The sequence below is a fragment of the Helicoverpa armigera genome, chromosome 29 (genome assembly GCF_030705265.1).
Source record: "Helicoverpa armigera isolate CAAS_96S chromosome 29, ASM3070526v1, whole genome shotgun sequence".
In the NCBI taxonomy this organism is placed as follows: domain Eukaryota; kingdom Metazoa; phylum Arthropoda; class Insecta; order Lepidoptera; family Noctuidae; genus Helicoverpa; species Helicoverpa armigera.
This window is the reverse complement of record NC_087148.1, coordinates 5,048,569-5,064,451: the sequence shown is the minus strand read 5'-3', so window position 1 is coordinate 5,064,451 and position 15,883 is coordinate 5,048,569. Positions and strand designations below refer to the sequence as shown.

Here is a 15,883-nt window from a genome sequence, read left to right as displayed (position 1 = left end):
GACAGATGTCTCAAAGAACCCAAACGCCTCGTTGATTCATTCAAAGTTGATCGTTTTGGTTATACCCACCGCAGCTGTTTGACCTAGAAGAAAACGTCAAATGACCCCTCCCGCTGTGGGTGTAGTGTCAGGGAGTGTCAGACTCTTACTGACTACAACCCACTATGTTCCTTCTTAAGCCCTTTATGTACCAGCGCCGGCGCAACTCGCGCGAACAATCCCGCAGCCCCGGCGTCAGACCTACCTGCATTATGGCATCTCTGCTCATATTTCCTTACTCCGTGTGTGCACCGTGAGAATCTAGTTTATGGTAACATGGCTACTTAAAGCTATGGGTTGGAACGTCGTTAAAGTAATGGTTTGATATGTATGTGTCACCGTAAGATTACAAACATCGTTAGATTACAATCTATCTCGAGAGATTGTAAACTGTCGAATTATTGTGAACCGTAACATCTGATTGCAATTTAACGCATTATTTACAGAACGGATTATTGGTCGATCTTACAAAAAGACTGACCAATCAGGGAGAGCTTTCGGACAGTTGACAATTTGACAATTTCTCATCGATAGATTATAATATAGCGAAAAATAATGCGTTAAATTGCAATCAGATGTTACGGTTCACAATAATTCGACAGTTTACAATCTCTCGAGATAGATTGCAATCTAACGAAGTTTGTAATCTTACGGTGACATATGTATTGTATAGCGGAAGCGCTTGTTTGTGTGCTAATCTCAGGAACTGGTGGTCTGATGTGACTTTTTATCCGGGTGCAGGAGTAGTTCTTAAGGGATGCGGGTATAACCGCTGGCCAGTTTAATATTTGAGTTTGGTATGCCTTCATTCTAAAAGGTAATTTTTGGTTAAAATGAAGAATAGCCTACTCTTTGCCTCTCTGAAGTCATCCATTTCAAGCCTTGCACATGCGCTTGAGTGTTTTGTTCGTATATTTTGACTTTCGTGAAGGCACTTGCACTTGTCTTCTACCAGCAACAAAATGACATAGGAAAAGTTTTTAAGTAGAACATTGACGTACGAGAAATAGAAGAAGGGACTCTAGAGGCGGTAACATATGTAGTTACTAGATTAATAGTTTTATCCGAGTACTTGATAAACCTTAGCATCCAAAAAAAAACACCGCAGGACCAACTTTATTCGACCAAAAAATTCGTCATAGTTAGTAATATCCGGCATGGTGAAAGCTGGGTTACATCAGCATGAGTCACGTGACCTTCAGAGCCGAGCCCCCGCGACCTCGGTGCACCCCTTGTGACCTAACGCAAGGGTTGCTTGATAATAGTGGGTTGTAGCTAGGTGTTTTCATACGGCGTTATCCGAGTTTTAGTCGAATTAAAAGTGTGAATGTTAATGTTGTGTACCAGATTCAAAGCTACGTTCTTATACAAATAAATTGCAAAAATACATAATAGCAGACTAGTCCTGGTTTAAGATCTCTGCTCATACAGGAATGAATATTGCGCACCACCTGCGATTGAATCGTATTACAAAATTAGATAGAGTTAGTGCAGCCCTTGTACTCAAAGGGCTCTAGAAGGAATATGTTGGGTTTTATAGTTATTAACAGTCTGACACTTCGCTGCACCCGCAGCGGATCATCTGATAATTTCCCATTTATTTATTTAAAAAGAATCTTGCATCAACCGACAAATGAAACTTTCAGACTCCTGCAAAACCAAATCAATGTCTAGGCCATCACACCACAACTAACCTTGACTGTAACCATAGCAGCTAAAGAAATCAAGAAATGCATTATAATTTTCCTTCTACAATAATAATAGATATACAGCCAAACGTTTGGCTGGCAGGCGATCCCCCGATAAACGTTATTGCACCAACCTTGACCTATTTGTGAATGACGCAATGCGTACCCGGTGCTCTGATTTTCGGGATGTTCGTACGAGAGAAGAGGATAAATAATTATGTGTATAAGAGCAATGCAGGTATTAGAAGGTACTTTGAGGAAAATTGCTCGGCTATTCTTTAAATTTGGTGGTAAAAATAGTGATCTTAGTAAGTTGAAGAGTTTTGTTGAACGGTATGGTCTCAGGAATTATTGGTCCTATTTGAAAAAATATTACAGAGTTAAAGTCAAAGCAAATAATTTATTTCAGTTAGGCCTTTACAAACACGTTTAAGATCGTTAAATATAATGTATTTAATTCTAGTTGCCCATTCCGAAAATAGCTTCCTGAGAAGAACTGACAAGAAAGTCCATGGTTATTTATGCTATGTATCGAGGAAGACTAGGCAATTTTTATCCGGGTGCTTGAAGTTGATTTCGATGCTTTCTTTTACTACAATTAACAAAGGCAGACAGCAAAATATATTATTGTCGGATGAAATAATCCTAAAATATTGAAACTATGTAGCTCTTGGCAGAGGCCCTAAGAAAATCTAGATGTTGTATGTTTTATATATAGTTGTTACTGTAACCGCGTTTTAACCACAATCCCTGCGGTTAATAACTATATCATATTATTTGTAGGTTCAGCTTTACTATGTCTGAGTTATAAAATACCTTGTTATGTAATGTTTTAATACATGTATCCCGTTTTATTTGCCTTTTGAAGGAACAATTTAACGTATCTCTATCATTATTATCTATACGATCTCCTTTCAATATTTGTGTCATCATCATCAGCCGGTTTACTTTTCCATTGCTGTTGAAGAAGTCAGATAGGCAGTCGCTCCTTGTGGCACACTGGTACTCAGCTGCATCCGGTTAGACTGGAAGCCGACCCCAACATGATTAGGAAAAGGCTCGGGATGATGAATCAAGTAAGATCTGGCAACGCTCCAAAAATACCACCCTCATTCCTAGAATCGCAAACCAATATTTATAATACTTTCGCTTTGTCAGAGTACGGTGACGTCATAGTTTAGGGGTGTCTAGAAAAATAAGTTTTTAACTGCAGTAACTCTTGAACAGTCTCGAAGCATCTACTTTTTTAAGGGAAATCATCAAATGATTCCTCCCGCTGTGGGTTAGCAGCGGTGAGGGAGTGTCAGACTTTTACTGACTAAAACCCATCATGTTCCTTCATAGGTCTTTTATGTACCAGGGCCACGGTAACTATTTCGAACAATCCCGCAGCAAAGCCTCTGACTAAGTTTACGTAGGCTTGGCCGCTTCAGCTTTAGCAGACTTAATCAGGCTTAATTCGTAATCCTTCAGAATCACAGGAAAATCAGTACAAACCAATTAAAATCTGGCAAGTCTCCAGATCAGACCCTCATTCCTAGAAAAATAAACCAATATATTTACAATATTTTTCGCATTGTCATAGAGTATGGTGATGTCATTGTATAGGGGTGGCTAGGCGACTTCTGGGGGTGGCTAGGTGACGTGTAGGGGTGGCTATGTGACTTGTAGGGGTGGCTAGGCGACGTCTAGGCGGGGTAGTAGCGACAACAAAGATCGCGTGAACTAGTTTTTGAATGATAACGGTTATTGCTATTATATTCCGTGTCTTCATAACAAAGGAAATGTCAATTTACCTTGAGGGGTTGTTTTTCGAGTGACAACGATCGGGTTGCAGGGTTTTACTGTTGGTTTAATAGTGTTAGAATATCGGAATTTTCTAAAGAAGCTAGAGTTTATTTTACCTATTAAAATCTTCATCTCCCGAGCCTTTTCCCAACTAAGTTGGGTTTTGCTTCCAGTCTAAGCGTATGTAGCTGAGTACCAGTGTGCCACAAGGAGCGAATACCTATCTGACCTCCTCAACCCGGTTACCGGGCAAGACTTACTGGCTTCTGACTAACCATAACGACTGCCAAAGATGTCAAAGGAAACTGCTAGTGACTAATAACTCCGACAATTCTATAAAAATCTATACGCCAAATAAAGTAAAAACGAACAAACAAGGACTGACCTACTTCGTATTCATGAGAATTTCATTCTGTCGGTACTAAAATATAAAGTTGTCTCATAGGAGGGGGGCGCCATGCTTTTATGGCGTTTCGCAGAAAACTGACGCATCATATCTACTTGAAAACTCAAGTAATGGGACAAAAAGAAGGGTAGATCAAGCTAATCTATTATTCTTAGAATTTTCCTCTGAACGATACCAAAGTAGGTACTTGCTACACTTTTAATTTTCATGGTAAAATTATTCAACTGTCTCTATATAAAATGACGGAGACAAGTCAGATTATATTAACCAATTTGTTTATGGGACATCATCAAATTCCGCTGTGGGTGCAACGTGAGGGAGTGTCAGACTCTTACTGACTAAAACCCACCATGTTCCTTTTTAAGCCCTTTATGTACCAGCGCCGCGGTAACTCGCGCGAACAATCCCGCAGCCCCGGAAGAGATATTATATGGCCCAGTGGTTAAAACATCAGCCTCGCAAGAGTGTGAGGGTTCGATTCAAGTTCTGGCAAGAAGGTAAATATCTTGAGTGAACCTGGAGCTTAAATCGCAAAGTGCCTTGAGCGTGATGAATGCTCAATCCTTCTCTATTATGAGAAGACTTTCAAATATGACTTGACATATCATCCTCAGAGGTCCTTAACCTTCTTACAAATCATAAACAACAGTGAGTCAAGCAAAACAAACGTCTACCTACACATTAAGAAATCTTTACATCCTTATTTCTTACCTTCCATATTATTCGGACAAAGACATCAAAATTTTATTGTATTTGACCCAAAGACAAAAGCATTGAGCAGATACTGGTGGTAGATTGAGGCAAATCATCATGTCAGTACATACTTATGAAATTATGAAAGATTCATTGCAAATAGCGACTCTATACTGGGTGTCTCAGGTTTGATTCTCAGGTCCGGACAAAATCTTTATGGGTAGTAAGACACCTTCCCAAAACAGCCCGTAGGAAAGTTAGTAAGTAGTATGAGTCTTCACTGATGTGACTTTAGGATGGATAGGGGAAAAATGGTTAAAATGGAAGAATACGCTTGTTTCTATCTCTAGTTCTTTTTATATTTGGTAAACCACCCAAAGAATAAACTCAAATACCTTATTTATTCCACCATGCAAATTCCTATCTCAAGTATTTGTACCATTTCATGGTGGCCATTGACCATCTGTCATATCATATGGTATGACTCGCTATCATATCATATGACTCGCTAAGAAGATATCATATGGTGGTCCATTCAGTGTGTAGTAAGGTAATATGCGTTCACGACATACGATGTATGAAGTCCAGTTATTGAACTTTAACTAGGGTAAGGCTTGGTCTCAGTGGCGTGCACTTGGAGAGGCCTATGTCCAGCAGTGGACTGCGATAGGCTGATGATGATGATGATGAAGGCTTGGTAGTGTTTGGTAGCGTTTCGCGGTTTCACCTGCGTCCCGGGGGAATTTCTTATCGTGGATGGATAAAATGTAGCTTATTTTATTTATTTATTCCTTTATTTCAGGCAACAGGGCCCATAGAAATACAAATACATACATACCATTCATAAAAATACTTATAAACTAAAATATAGCCTATGTAGCTATGCTAGCGTATGTAAAAAAAACTTTTCTATAGTTAAGAGTGTTTACTCCGTCAGTGTCTGTCTTTATTTCTCCTACGACTACTAGCTACTGAAAAAGCTTAACTGTTGGGTGTTAACTTTAAGAGCGTGTACGCTCGGCGCGCGATGTCAACTTTAGGTAATTCAACGCAAAAAACCGCGCAGACTAGCGTCGCGGCTGTGTGCGTGCCTATCATACTTCACGTATAGTCACACAAACCATTTTGATCCTTTCGAGTGAAATTGGTAGAACAAAAAATATATTATTTAGTAAATAGTTAATAGCGGGAAAATAGTGTAAGTCTATGGATGTCTAAAATATAAAAGCATGAAAATAAGTCGTTAATACTTACACTCTTTTGCAAAAAAATCGGGCACCTATGAAAACCTTGGTTTTGTGGACTTTCTGTATATTACATACAATTTTCAACAGTAATAAATAGTCGACTGATGATTAATGACAATGTTAAGAGTTTCTGTATTTTAACCGATTTCAAAAAAAGAAAGGAGGAGGTTTCAATTAGATTGTTTTGTGATTGTTCTCAATTTGATTGTTCTCGATTTCTCAAAGACGCCTGGACCGATTTGAAAAATTGATTGTTTATATGAATGGTCCAGTCCATCCAGACCGAAAAATTGTGGTCAAATAACAACAATTGCCGGAAAGCCAAATATTGGTGAAGAGCTTGGGTTTACCATTGCAAATAAAGTTTTAAGTTATCTATCCTATATGCTTCAAAAGTTATTCGAGATCAAAAGTCAAAATTTGGGTACATCCAAAATGAAAAAAAAAAAATTATAGCTCGATTGGTAACAGACATCTGCAATAAGTGATTTCTAGCCTAAGGAGTCCGCCATATTGGATTTAGACTCGCGACACATTTTTTTTCGAGTTATTCATAGCAAGCCCTTTCATTTGATACCCATATCGTAGGAATGCATTAAAAACATTTTTTTCTCCATCTTGGGTATACCGCCATATTGGATATAGAATCATACATTGTCATTAAAACTGAACATTCAAACAAAATTTCAACTCAATCGATAAAAAAAATATGCTTCAAAATTGAGCTTTAAATAAAATAGTAATGTATCAACATTTGTTGGTCGCGCTTGAAATGTACTCTATTCTCGGTATCCACGGCAGAGGTTATTCACCCTAAGCGATGTGACGGAGCGACACGTCCTCTCTCTGTGAAGCCTTGCGGCGGTCTGGTTTGAGTTGTTTTTTTTTGGTATGGCATCTCGCAGTTCAGCCTAGGAGGCCGTGTACTGCTTAACCGGACTTTAAAGGTTTGAGTTGACTCGCGTGCAGCGTTTTATAGTAGTTTTTAAATAATTTATAAAAAAATAAAAACGAGAGATTAAATTATAATATAAAGTTTATGTTTTAAAGAAAGAGTTATATTACTATAGTAAATAATTGTTATATTAAATTAAGTTAGATAGATAAGTAAAAAAAGCATTTGAAATTCACAATTTTTCACATTGTTAAAATATTTTTTTCTGAAAGATAGAGACCTAAATCAAAAAATGTTTTCAACTAACTATAGGCATGGGGATTTCGTCTATGAGTAAAAAAATAAATATGATTAGATTTGCCACTGTTTTCACATGAATTTAAGCTTCGAAATAGACGCTGAACGGGAATTTTATAAAACATCTGTTACGTTATAGGGGTTTTAAGTATTTAAACTACACAAATTGAAATTTATGTTCAATTAACTATATAGACAGTGAAATTACCTTGCGTTATTAAAAAATAACATAGTTAAAGGATAAGTAGTTACTGAGAAACAGTGGTTTGAAAAGTACCATTTTAGGCCAAATGGCGCGCGGTTGACGTACACGCTCTTAACTGGCAGATTTTATTTTAGTCCGACCTTGATATTATTGTTCCTGAGTTAAGCCCGTTTAGCCAAAGAAATTCTATATTAACAATCAAATATAAATATGTAATATGTCATCATCCTCCGAGCTTTTTCGGAACTACATAGGTATGTTGGGGTGTAATACGTACATAGCATTAAGAGTGCGAGGCAGGCATCGGTGGTTTAGGTCAATGTAGTTCTGTGACAAAGTTATACCAAAATACGTTTTTTTGGATCAAATCATGTCGCAGTTTTTGTGCACTTTACATTGTACAAGCTTTTTATTTTTATCCGCCATCCGCTTACAGAGTGACTACAATAAATTAACTGTTGTATTATAACGTGATCCAAATTCAACCTTAAAATGTAAGAAATAAGTTTGAATATTACTTGACTTTTGTTACTGTTAAAGGAATGCGTAAGCAAAAATGAACTTTATGACTGTAACATAAGTAACATTATTGCTATGACAGGTAAAGATTCAATTGATTTATTATAATTTTCTCGATTGATTTTCTTTTTAATTGGATTGTAAAATATCAGTTTTTCATGGAAAATCAACTGTAATTGCATAGGAATTGGAATGATTTTTGATTGATCTAATTTTTTTGCTATAAAAATAATCCAGTTCATTCAACCATAGAAATCTTCACACTGTTATTCAGTGAAGTATTAACCAGTTATATCTTATTACTTACTTGACCCTAAATATCATGGGACAGTGAACATCAGTTATTTTCATTCAATAACATAATCTAGTATTAGCATGGCGATCCAACGAGGTAATGCTGCCAGCCTCTTGGGCACGCTCCCAGTCGAGTTTTGTACTAGAATATCCCAAAATTTTAATATTTTTGACTGTATAAAAGTTGAAAAATGTTTCTCATAAAGTAAAAATGACAAAAAGTAATTTCGCCCAACGTGGGGCTCGAACCCACGACCCTGAGATTAAGAGTCTCATGCTCTACCGACTGAGCTAGCCGGGCTGTGAGAGACGATGCGAAATTGTGGATTCCTATCAACATTGTGTAACAATATATTTTTTTAACAATTTTTTAATGCTGTGGCTAGGTTCACCGGTTACTGATAAAGTCTCTGATAGTCTATCAGTAACTTATCTGACAGAAGTATAACTCTTGGTTTCACAGGTCTAAGATAGCAATATCTGGCAAAAATCATAAGCAGCATTTATCTGACAGATAGCATTAACTATCAGAAAACTAACTGACACTCTATCGGTTACCAATAAAACCGGGCCTTGATGTTAAGAAAACAGTAACTTATCATCATTATTATATATAGTATTTCAACTTTTCAAGGGCTTATTCACTTTAATAAATTCTTTAGCAAGGTTGCCATCAGAAAAATTATCGTGTAAAAGTAGGCAGTTATGTTAATTTTGATATTTACATAAATATTTATTATGGTTTGGATGAATGAAAGGTGAAATTAACTTTGATTAAATTTTTACTTTAGATATTCGAAATACTATTTTTGATACAATTTGTGAATTTTCCCTTCCATAAAAATAATGCTGGGACCAGAAAGAAAGTATCACTTCTGGCTAGCAATCCGTTTAAAAATATACCAGACAAGTTTGTTTATTTACCCAAAATTTTCATAGATAGACTACATTCAAAATAGTATTTTTCTAAGTATTTCAATGTTGTGTTATTCATTATGTTGTTTATTTTCAGGTACTGACCGGAATTCAAAGCTGTAAAACATTATCTAAATATTATTCGTAAGTATGCATAGTCACAAAATACATAGGTACAGAAGTCAATCTACATACAAAGCGCGTTCGAGTCACGCAGACATAGGTGTCTATGTGTGCGTGTTCTCAGACGCGCTGTCTCAAAACAACTCAGAACAGTGCGAGCGCGGCTGCCGTTTTCTTGAGGTACGCGCGTCACACACAAGGTAGATAAATGTGCACGCGTTGTGATACTAACTGTAATTTGACTGTAATATTTTTAATTTTAATAACTGAAGAAAAAGTAATAATGGAGCAACAAAAAACTCGTATTATAATTGTTCAGTGGACGGTTGTTTTAATGCGACAATGAACAGTGAACTGTCGTTTTTTTAGCCTGCCGTATTACTTATAGTATGTACCTACTTATTTTCTCATATTTCGATGGTTCGTTTAATAAACGCCGTAGGTGCGCCCCGGCGGCCTCTGGCCCAATGCCGTAATAAGTTTTGCTAGTGTCGACCCAGGCGAACCTCCCAACCTACCCTCAAAGATTATTACTAGTAGGAGTTGATAATTTTTGTGATCATGGCGAGAGTATGTTGTAAGGTTGACGAAATAAAACTCGCACATCAAGGTTTCTGTAGGTAGAAGCAAGCTTAGATCAGGGACTGTACCAACCCATTACATACAAAAATATTTTTTATGCGGCCGCCACTGCTGGCAGTGCCGGCAGCCAGAACGGCTCCGTCGCAAAATGTCCACTTCTCAAAATGTCCACTGGTCGCATAGTGTCCTTTTCTCAGAATGTCCACTTCGCAAAATGTCTCTTTCGCAGAATGTCCACTTCGCAAAATGTCTCTTTCGCGGAATGTCCACTTCGCAAAAAGTCCCTTTCGCATATTGTTCCCTATTTGTATCGATATAGATACAAATAAACCTATATCGATACAAATAAACACACGTCAAACATGATATGTGTGAAAGCTAATTGCTAAAATGAATTATAATTAAAGTAAATCAGAAATAAAAAGGGGACAATATGCGAAAGGGACTTTTTGCGAAGTGGACATTCCGCGAAAGAGACATTTTGCGAAGTGGACATTCTGCGAAAGGGACATTTTGCGAAGTGGACATTTTGCGAAGTGGACATTTTGCGAAAGAGACATTCTGAGAAAAGGACACTATGCGACCAGTGGACATTTTGAGAAGTGGACATTTTGCAACGGAGCCGCCAGAACCAATCTGCTGGCGAAGGCACCCTTCACCCGCACAATACGGGTATTAAACGAAGTGCATGAGAGAATAGATTTATTTTCGTGCAATCTGAGTGAATTAGCAATAGTATTGTTAAATATTATTAGTTATAGTTATTAGGAGATTTTATTGTGTTATTTAGTGTTAATTTTTTATTTATTTTTTATAATTTTGGTATAATTATTTTGATTTCTCGTTTTGTTTTGTTTTTGTATTAGATTTAAGTTAAATTTTATTATTTTTGTACCTATGTGTAGCTATTGTGGACATCTCTATCGAATTGGTTTGTGAACTGTAATGATAGTGTGTGTTTTTTAAATAAATAAATAAATAAAAATAAATTAATAAATTTTTTTCGCAAGTAAAGAGCAGGGTAAGTATATATGTATGAATAACAAAATTATAAATTGCGGTTTCTGAAAAAGTTCGGTATCTCGTTCAAACGAATTTCCGTTGAAAGTGTTTATTAACCTCTTGTATGCCACATTAAATATTTTATTATTAGGTATTGGTTTATATTTCATTTTTCCTGTTTTATTCTCAATAATAAATCAAATAATTAGATACTAGTACCACTACCACGTTAGTTTTATGCGCATAAAAAAGTTGACAGCCCTAGCGCGACCGCCGAGTTTAGGCATGAAAAGTGAAGTACATACATGAGATTGACTTCTGTTGTATTTTGTGGCATAGTGCTGTATTTCTATAAGCCGAATAGTATTTGTTTATTTTTAACAGACTTAAAAAAAAAGATTATCAGTTTGACCTGTATGTGGGCGTTTGTGCGCGTTTGGCTGAACCAATTTTGATGCGGTTGTCATCAAATTACCAATTTTGCTGTGCCCTAACAGGGTAATGTATACCTAGGCTAAGAATGCATCTGTATACATTTTTGCAACAAATAAAACAAAAATTTAGATGAATATTTTTAATGTATTGCTATTTTATTCAGAGGATTAAATTGTCATTTCAATTAATTGAAAAACACTACTACAAAACTACCTACCTTTCTTATCATTTACCCTTGTCCTTGCCAGCCCAAATAAATAATTTCCCCCGAAAATAATGTCAATATCAACAAGGAGGTTTGACCTCGGCATTAAGAGTTCTCTTTTTAAAAATTTAAATTGCCCACGATCGCTTCCCGCCAAGTTCATTGGCGTTTCCGTTCGTGTCGGTTTTATAGTAGGGACGTGCTCGTATCGATTTTATTAATCGATTATTTCCTATTTGATTTTTTTACGGTTATTTTGTAGTGGCACAGATATGGATAATTCTTTCGAAAAGTAGGGAATTAATTTATATTTATTTATGTTTATTAATTATAGAAATATTACTCATTGTTCCATGAAGTTGATTAAATATGGCAGGTAAAAAAAAATCTGTTTCAAATAAATGTAAATAGCCAATTGTGGCCATCAAATAACTTGACTGCGAAGGGGTAAAGTTAATAGCTAAAGTTATTTCACGTGACAAATAAAATGTATAAAGATAGTTAGAATTATTGCACAATGAGACTTTTTTCTTATTTCATTAATGCTATATTCTAACCATATATTTTGTTCTACGACCTACAACATTTTAATATCCCATACGCCTTACTTTTGAACTTCGATATCAACTCTACAACTGACGTTATACTAAAGACAACACGCGTATTAGACGTTTGTCGTGCGCAGGCGTCGTATTACTTTGACCTTATTGTCATTATCTTCATGATTTGAACAAATAACTTTGAATGTCACTGGCATAAGTGCTTTTATGACTTGTGAGATATTTAGATTAATATGTGTGCGCCCACGTTTTGATACACACTTGATATTACACCCGTTTTTGTTAAAAAGTTAAAGCAGAAGTATATCTATGAGTATTTCTCTTTTTTGAGCTGGGCTATCATCAGATGACCTCTCCCGCTGTGGGTGCAGCGTGAGGGAGTTTCAGACTCTTACTGACTAAAACCCACCATGTTAGTTCTGGAGCCCTTTATGTACCAGCGCCGCGGTAACTCGCGCTAAAAATCCTGCAGCCCCGGCAGGATGATTACCTCCCTGTGTACTAGTCCCTTTCTAACCCAAGTCCTGGGTTCCATTCCCGGTACAGTCGACATTTGTGTGATGGAGCATACTTGTTGGCTTTATTCTGGGTGTTATAATATGATATTGTATGTAGTTTATCAGTTGCGTTAGCTCCCAAGACACAAGCTAATGAGTAGCTTGCCATAGGGCTAAATGATCATTTGTGAAAGGTGTCCCGATATTTATTTATTGTTACGGGCTTGTAAAATTAAATACTAACCCATTTCACGTGTCAAGTTCCGTTTTCAAAACCAGTATAATCATCTACATCTACAAGTATACATTCGTGAATGACGCTGCACTTTTGACCATTTCAAAAGAGTGTCTATGAAGTATCATTTACACCACATAATAGTACAGCCTTTTTGGAACTATTGTCTGTGTGTCAAAAACGCCGAATAACTGACTCTAGTTTTACTGTTAACTGTCAATGATGGCTTAACTGCAGTTCGTGATAGGCTGGTGGTTCTGTAGTTAGAATTTGGGCGTTTTATTTGTAGTCCAAAAGATCTATTGCCCTTGTAGAAAGCATGTCATGAGCAAGTCAGCTGCAGTTGACGCTTCGCTGCATCTAATTTTGAAGGGCAGTAGTAGACGTGGATAGTAGTATTTCGGCCTTTTTGGTTCCTTACGACCTGTAGTATTTGCTGACCCAGAAAAGAGGCCGTCATGAAGTGCTATCACAACTACATTTTTAATATTGATGTGTTGGTTTCCTAATTGACTATTTTCAGAAGAAACCCCGAAACAAACTCAAGAGTTACAGTCTCTTTGAAATTTCAAGCCTATCATTACTACACCTGTCTTTAATAAGGCAGATATAATTAATTACCATCTGCTAGAAGCCAATTCTAAATCAGCCATTATGTGGTTTCTTAATAGAGGTCTTAAAAAACGGGATATTCACACAACTAGATATCATACTGTTAACTGCCACAAGTACATATACAATTCTAACAAAAAAACTATGAGTCATGAAGTTAAATAGGCGGTCATTGTCAACCGGCCTATAGCGGTATTGAAAACTGTGTTTATTAGTTTTTTTACTATTAAAGTTCTTACTGTAAGTGGTAATATCCTCATTAGGATCTATGGTGATGATTGCTTGGTTGTTATTTGTATGTTTAATAGAGTAGGATATATTATTACCTGTCATCCTTACGAAAGTAACTCTGCCTGATTCTGACGCCTCTGTCAGATACTTTAAGCTAGAATCTGAGAAAGGACGTACCTAGGCACTTTTATCCGGTTGCAGGAAGTAGTTCCCTTGAGATGCGAGTGGAATTTTTATATTATTCCACAACGTAGATACGTCTTTCATAAGTTTTAAGCGCATTTTTGCGATTCAGATAGATTTATAGATCAGATTATATTTTAGATATAGACATATTTTAGCGATATTTTAGGACCAGGCTAAAAGCTATATTTGTATAAAAAATATTTATGTAAAAATAACAAAAAGCATTTACTTCTACTCGTACGTGCCTTTGAGAATTAGCAAAAACACTCGCCCGTTATTTGATAACGTTAATTGATATAAAATGGAGTGGAAGCATAAAAGGTGCTATGTCTATACTAAAGGGAATCAGTAATTACAGCGTATGGGAGGGGGAAATGGGTTTTCCTACCTACCTACATACGCAAAATTGTGTAGGTTTGGCAATGTTATATTTTTTAATGGAATGCCATCATTGGATGGACATGAAGGGAGTGCCAGGCTTCAACTCACTTTAACCTTCGTTTCTTATTGAGCCTCTTATGTTCTCTTGCCGAGGTGAGGAACGATCCCACGGCCAAATAATAAGGATCCTGAAATTCCTGATCGTCATTCCATCTTGTTCAAAATATGAGTCAAGCTGAGGCCCAGCCGTTTTGACACATGTCAGTGAAGATACATTTAAAATAGGGTAATGATGCAGTAAAATGCGGTATGCGTCAACCCGAAATGACACACTAGGCAAAGACTGTGTCTATCAATAGACTTATGTTCAAATTCAAACGACGGATTCAAACCGACGGATGGATATTTTATAGAAATCCAACATAAAAGATGTTCTGATGATGATGATAGAGACATTCTACAAACCAAAAACCGCGAACAATACTTCCATACATTATGTAGGTAAGTGTACGGTAAATGAAACATTTTCAACTGACTAACAATACCGTCTTAGGTCAGAAGGTCGAGGTGAATGAATATAATGGCGGTTACAGCCTTTTGCACTTGTGCGAGTGGTGTATGATGCGGTGAAATTTTATATGTGTACAATAGATTTTTTAATGCAAGTCATTATGTAGCTATGCAAGCTAGGTGAATTCTCGTGGTCATTCTCTTGAAGGAAAAAAATGATGCCATTGTGGCCGTATTAAATGGCTGGTTGCAAAGAAAAAAAGGAATTTTTTATTGTAAATGTCTAGAATTTAGGTATATGTGGTGGTATACTTTTGCCTAGGCTAGATAAGACATCACCCATGTTCCTTCTAGAGCCCTTTGTTGACAAGGCCGATGGTATTTACGAACAATCCCGTAGGCGACCCCAAATAAAATTGGGAACAGGGCAGGAAGAAGAAGTCAATCTTCAGCCTTGATTTTGGCCAGACTTGATCAAACCCAGTTATGTACCTTCTGGAGCCCTTTGTGTGACAAGGCCTCTGATATACACGAACAATCCCATAGCACCGGCAAGACATTTCTACTGTCCCAATAACATTTTTGACATAAATAATGTAGGTAATAATTTACGTTACATGTTTTCCGCTTTCCTCATTATTATTTACTTACAATGACATGAACCAATTCGGCGTACGTGATCGCCTCGACCCGAGCGAGTGACAATTTTTCATCGTATTACTCATCCGAAATAATGTATTTGTAATCGATATTTTTGTGGCAGGTATTACAACACTATTCCAGGTTTGTGTTGCCGTGTTTTTTCTAAAGCTGTTTTTCCCTATTTGTGGGGTAAATTAATGACACATATAAATATAAGTTTTGGATCTTAACGATAAATCTATACTGATGTAATAAAAAGGAATATTTTTTTTGTTTTTTCTCTAAAGGCTCCCAAACTACTAAATCAATTTGAAAAATTATTCTACTTATTGTTGAAAAGTTACACTCTTTCCAAGTAACATAGGCTATATTTTATCCCGGTAGGAGCAGTAGTTCCTACAGGACGTGAGTGATACAGCGGGAAACGACTTATTCCCTGTGTGTATATGGGGTAAATCACTTAAATACAATGTTGTGTAAACTATAAACCTACAATGTAAGTATTCCCAATGATGATGATGCTTTAAAATTATCCCCAATTCGATCCCCCAGTGACTTCCAAAAATAGATTATTGACAAACACAAGCTATTCTCGTATGTTGTGACTTTGTGAGTCACGTGCGAGAAAAAATTAACATTTATTTGTATTCCCAAGCGATTGTTAAGTTTTAGTCATTGAGGTTAATCGCCGATGAC

The 15,883-nt window shown here is 36.6% G+C and overlaps 1 protein-coding gene and 1 non-coding gene across 3 annotated transcripts in view; one reads left to right on the top strand and one right to left on the bottom strand.

Annotated features, from left to right (window-relative positions):
* The window catches only part of LOC110382765 (GTPase-activating protein CdGAPr), a 97,572-nt gene that overhangs the window by 8,842 nt on the left and 72,847 nt on the right, over nt 1–15,883 (top strand). The window contains exon 1 of one of the 2 annotated variants that reach the window (XM_064042668.1): nt 9,111–9,130. The exons of the other annotated variant lie outside the window; for it this stretch is intronic. The gene's annotated coding sequence lies outside the window, so the exon portion shown is untranslated. Of the gene's footprint in view, nt 1–9,110; nt 9,131–15,883 lie in introns of those variants that run through there. 2 annotated transcript variants of the gene reach the window in all.
* Trnak-cuu (transfer RNA lysine (anticodon CUU)) lies at nt 8,300–8,372 on the bottom strand. Its single transcript has one exon. It is a non-coding gene; the product is annotated as a tRNA-Lys (tRNA).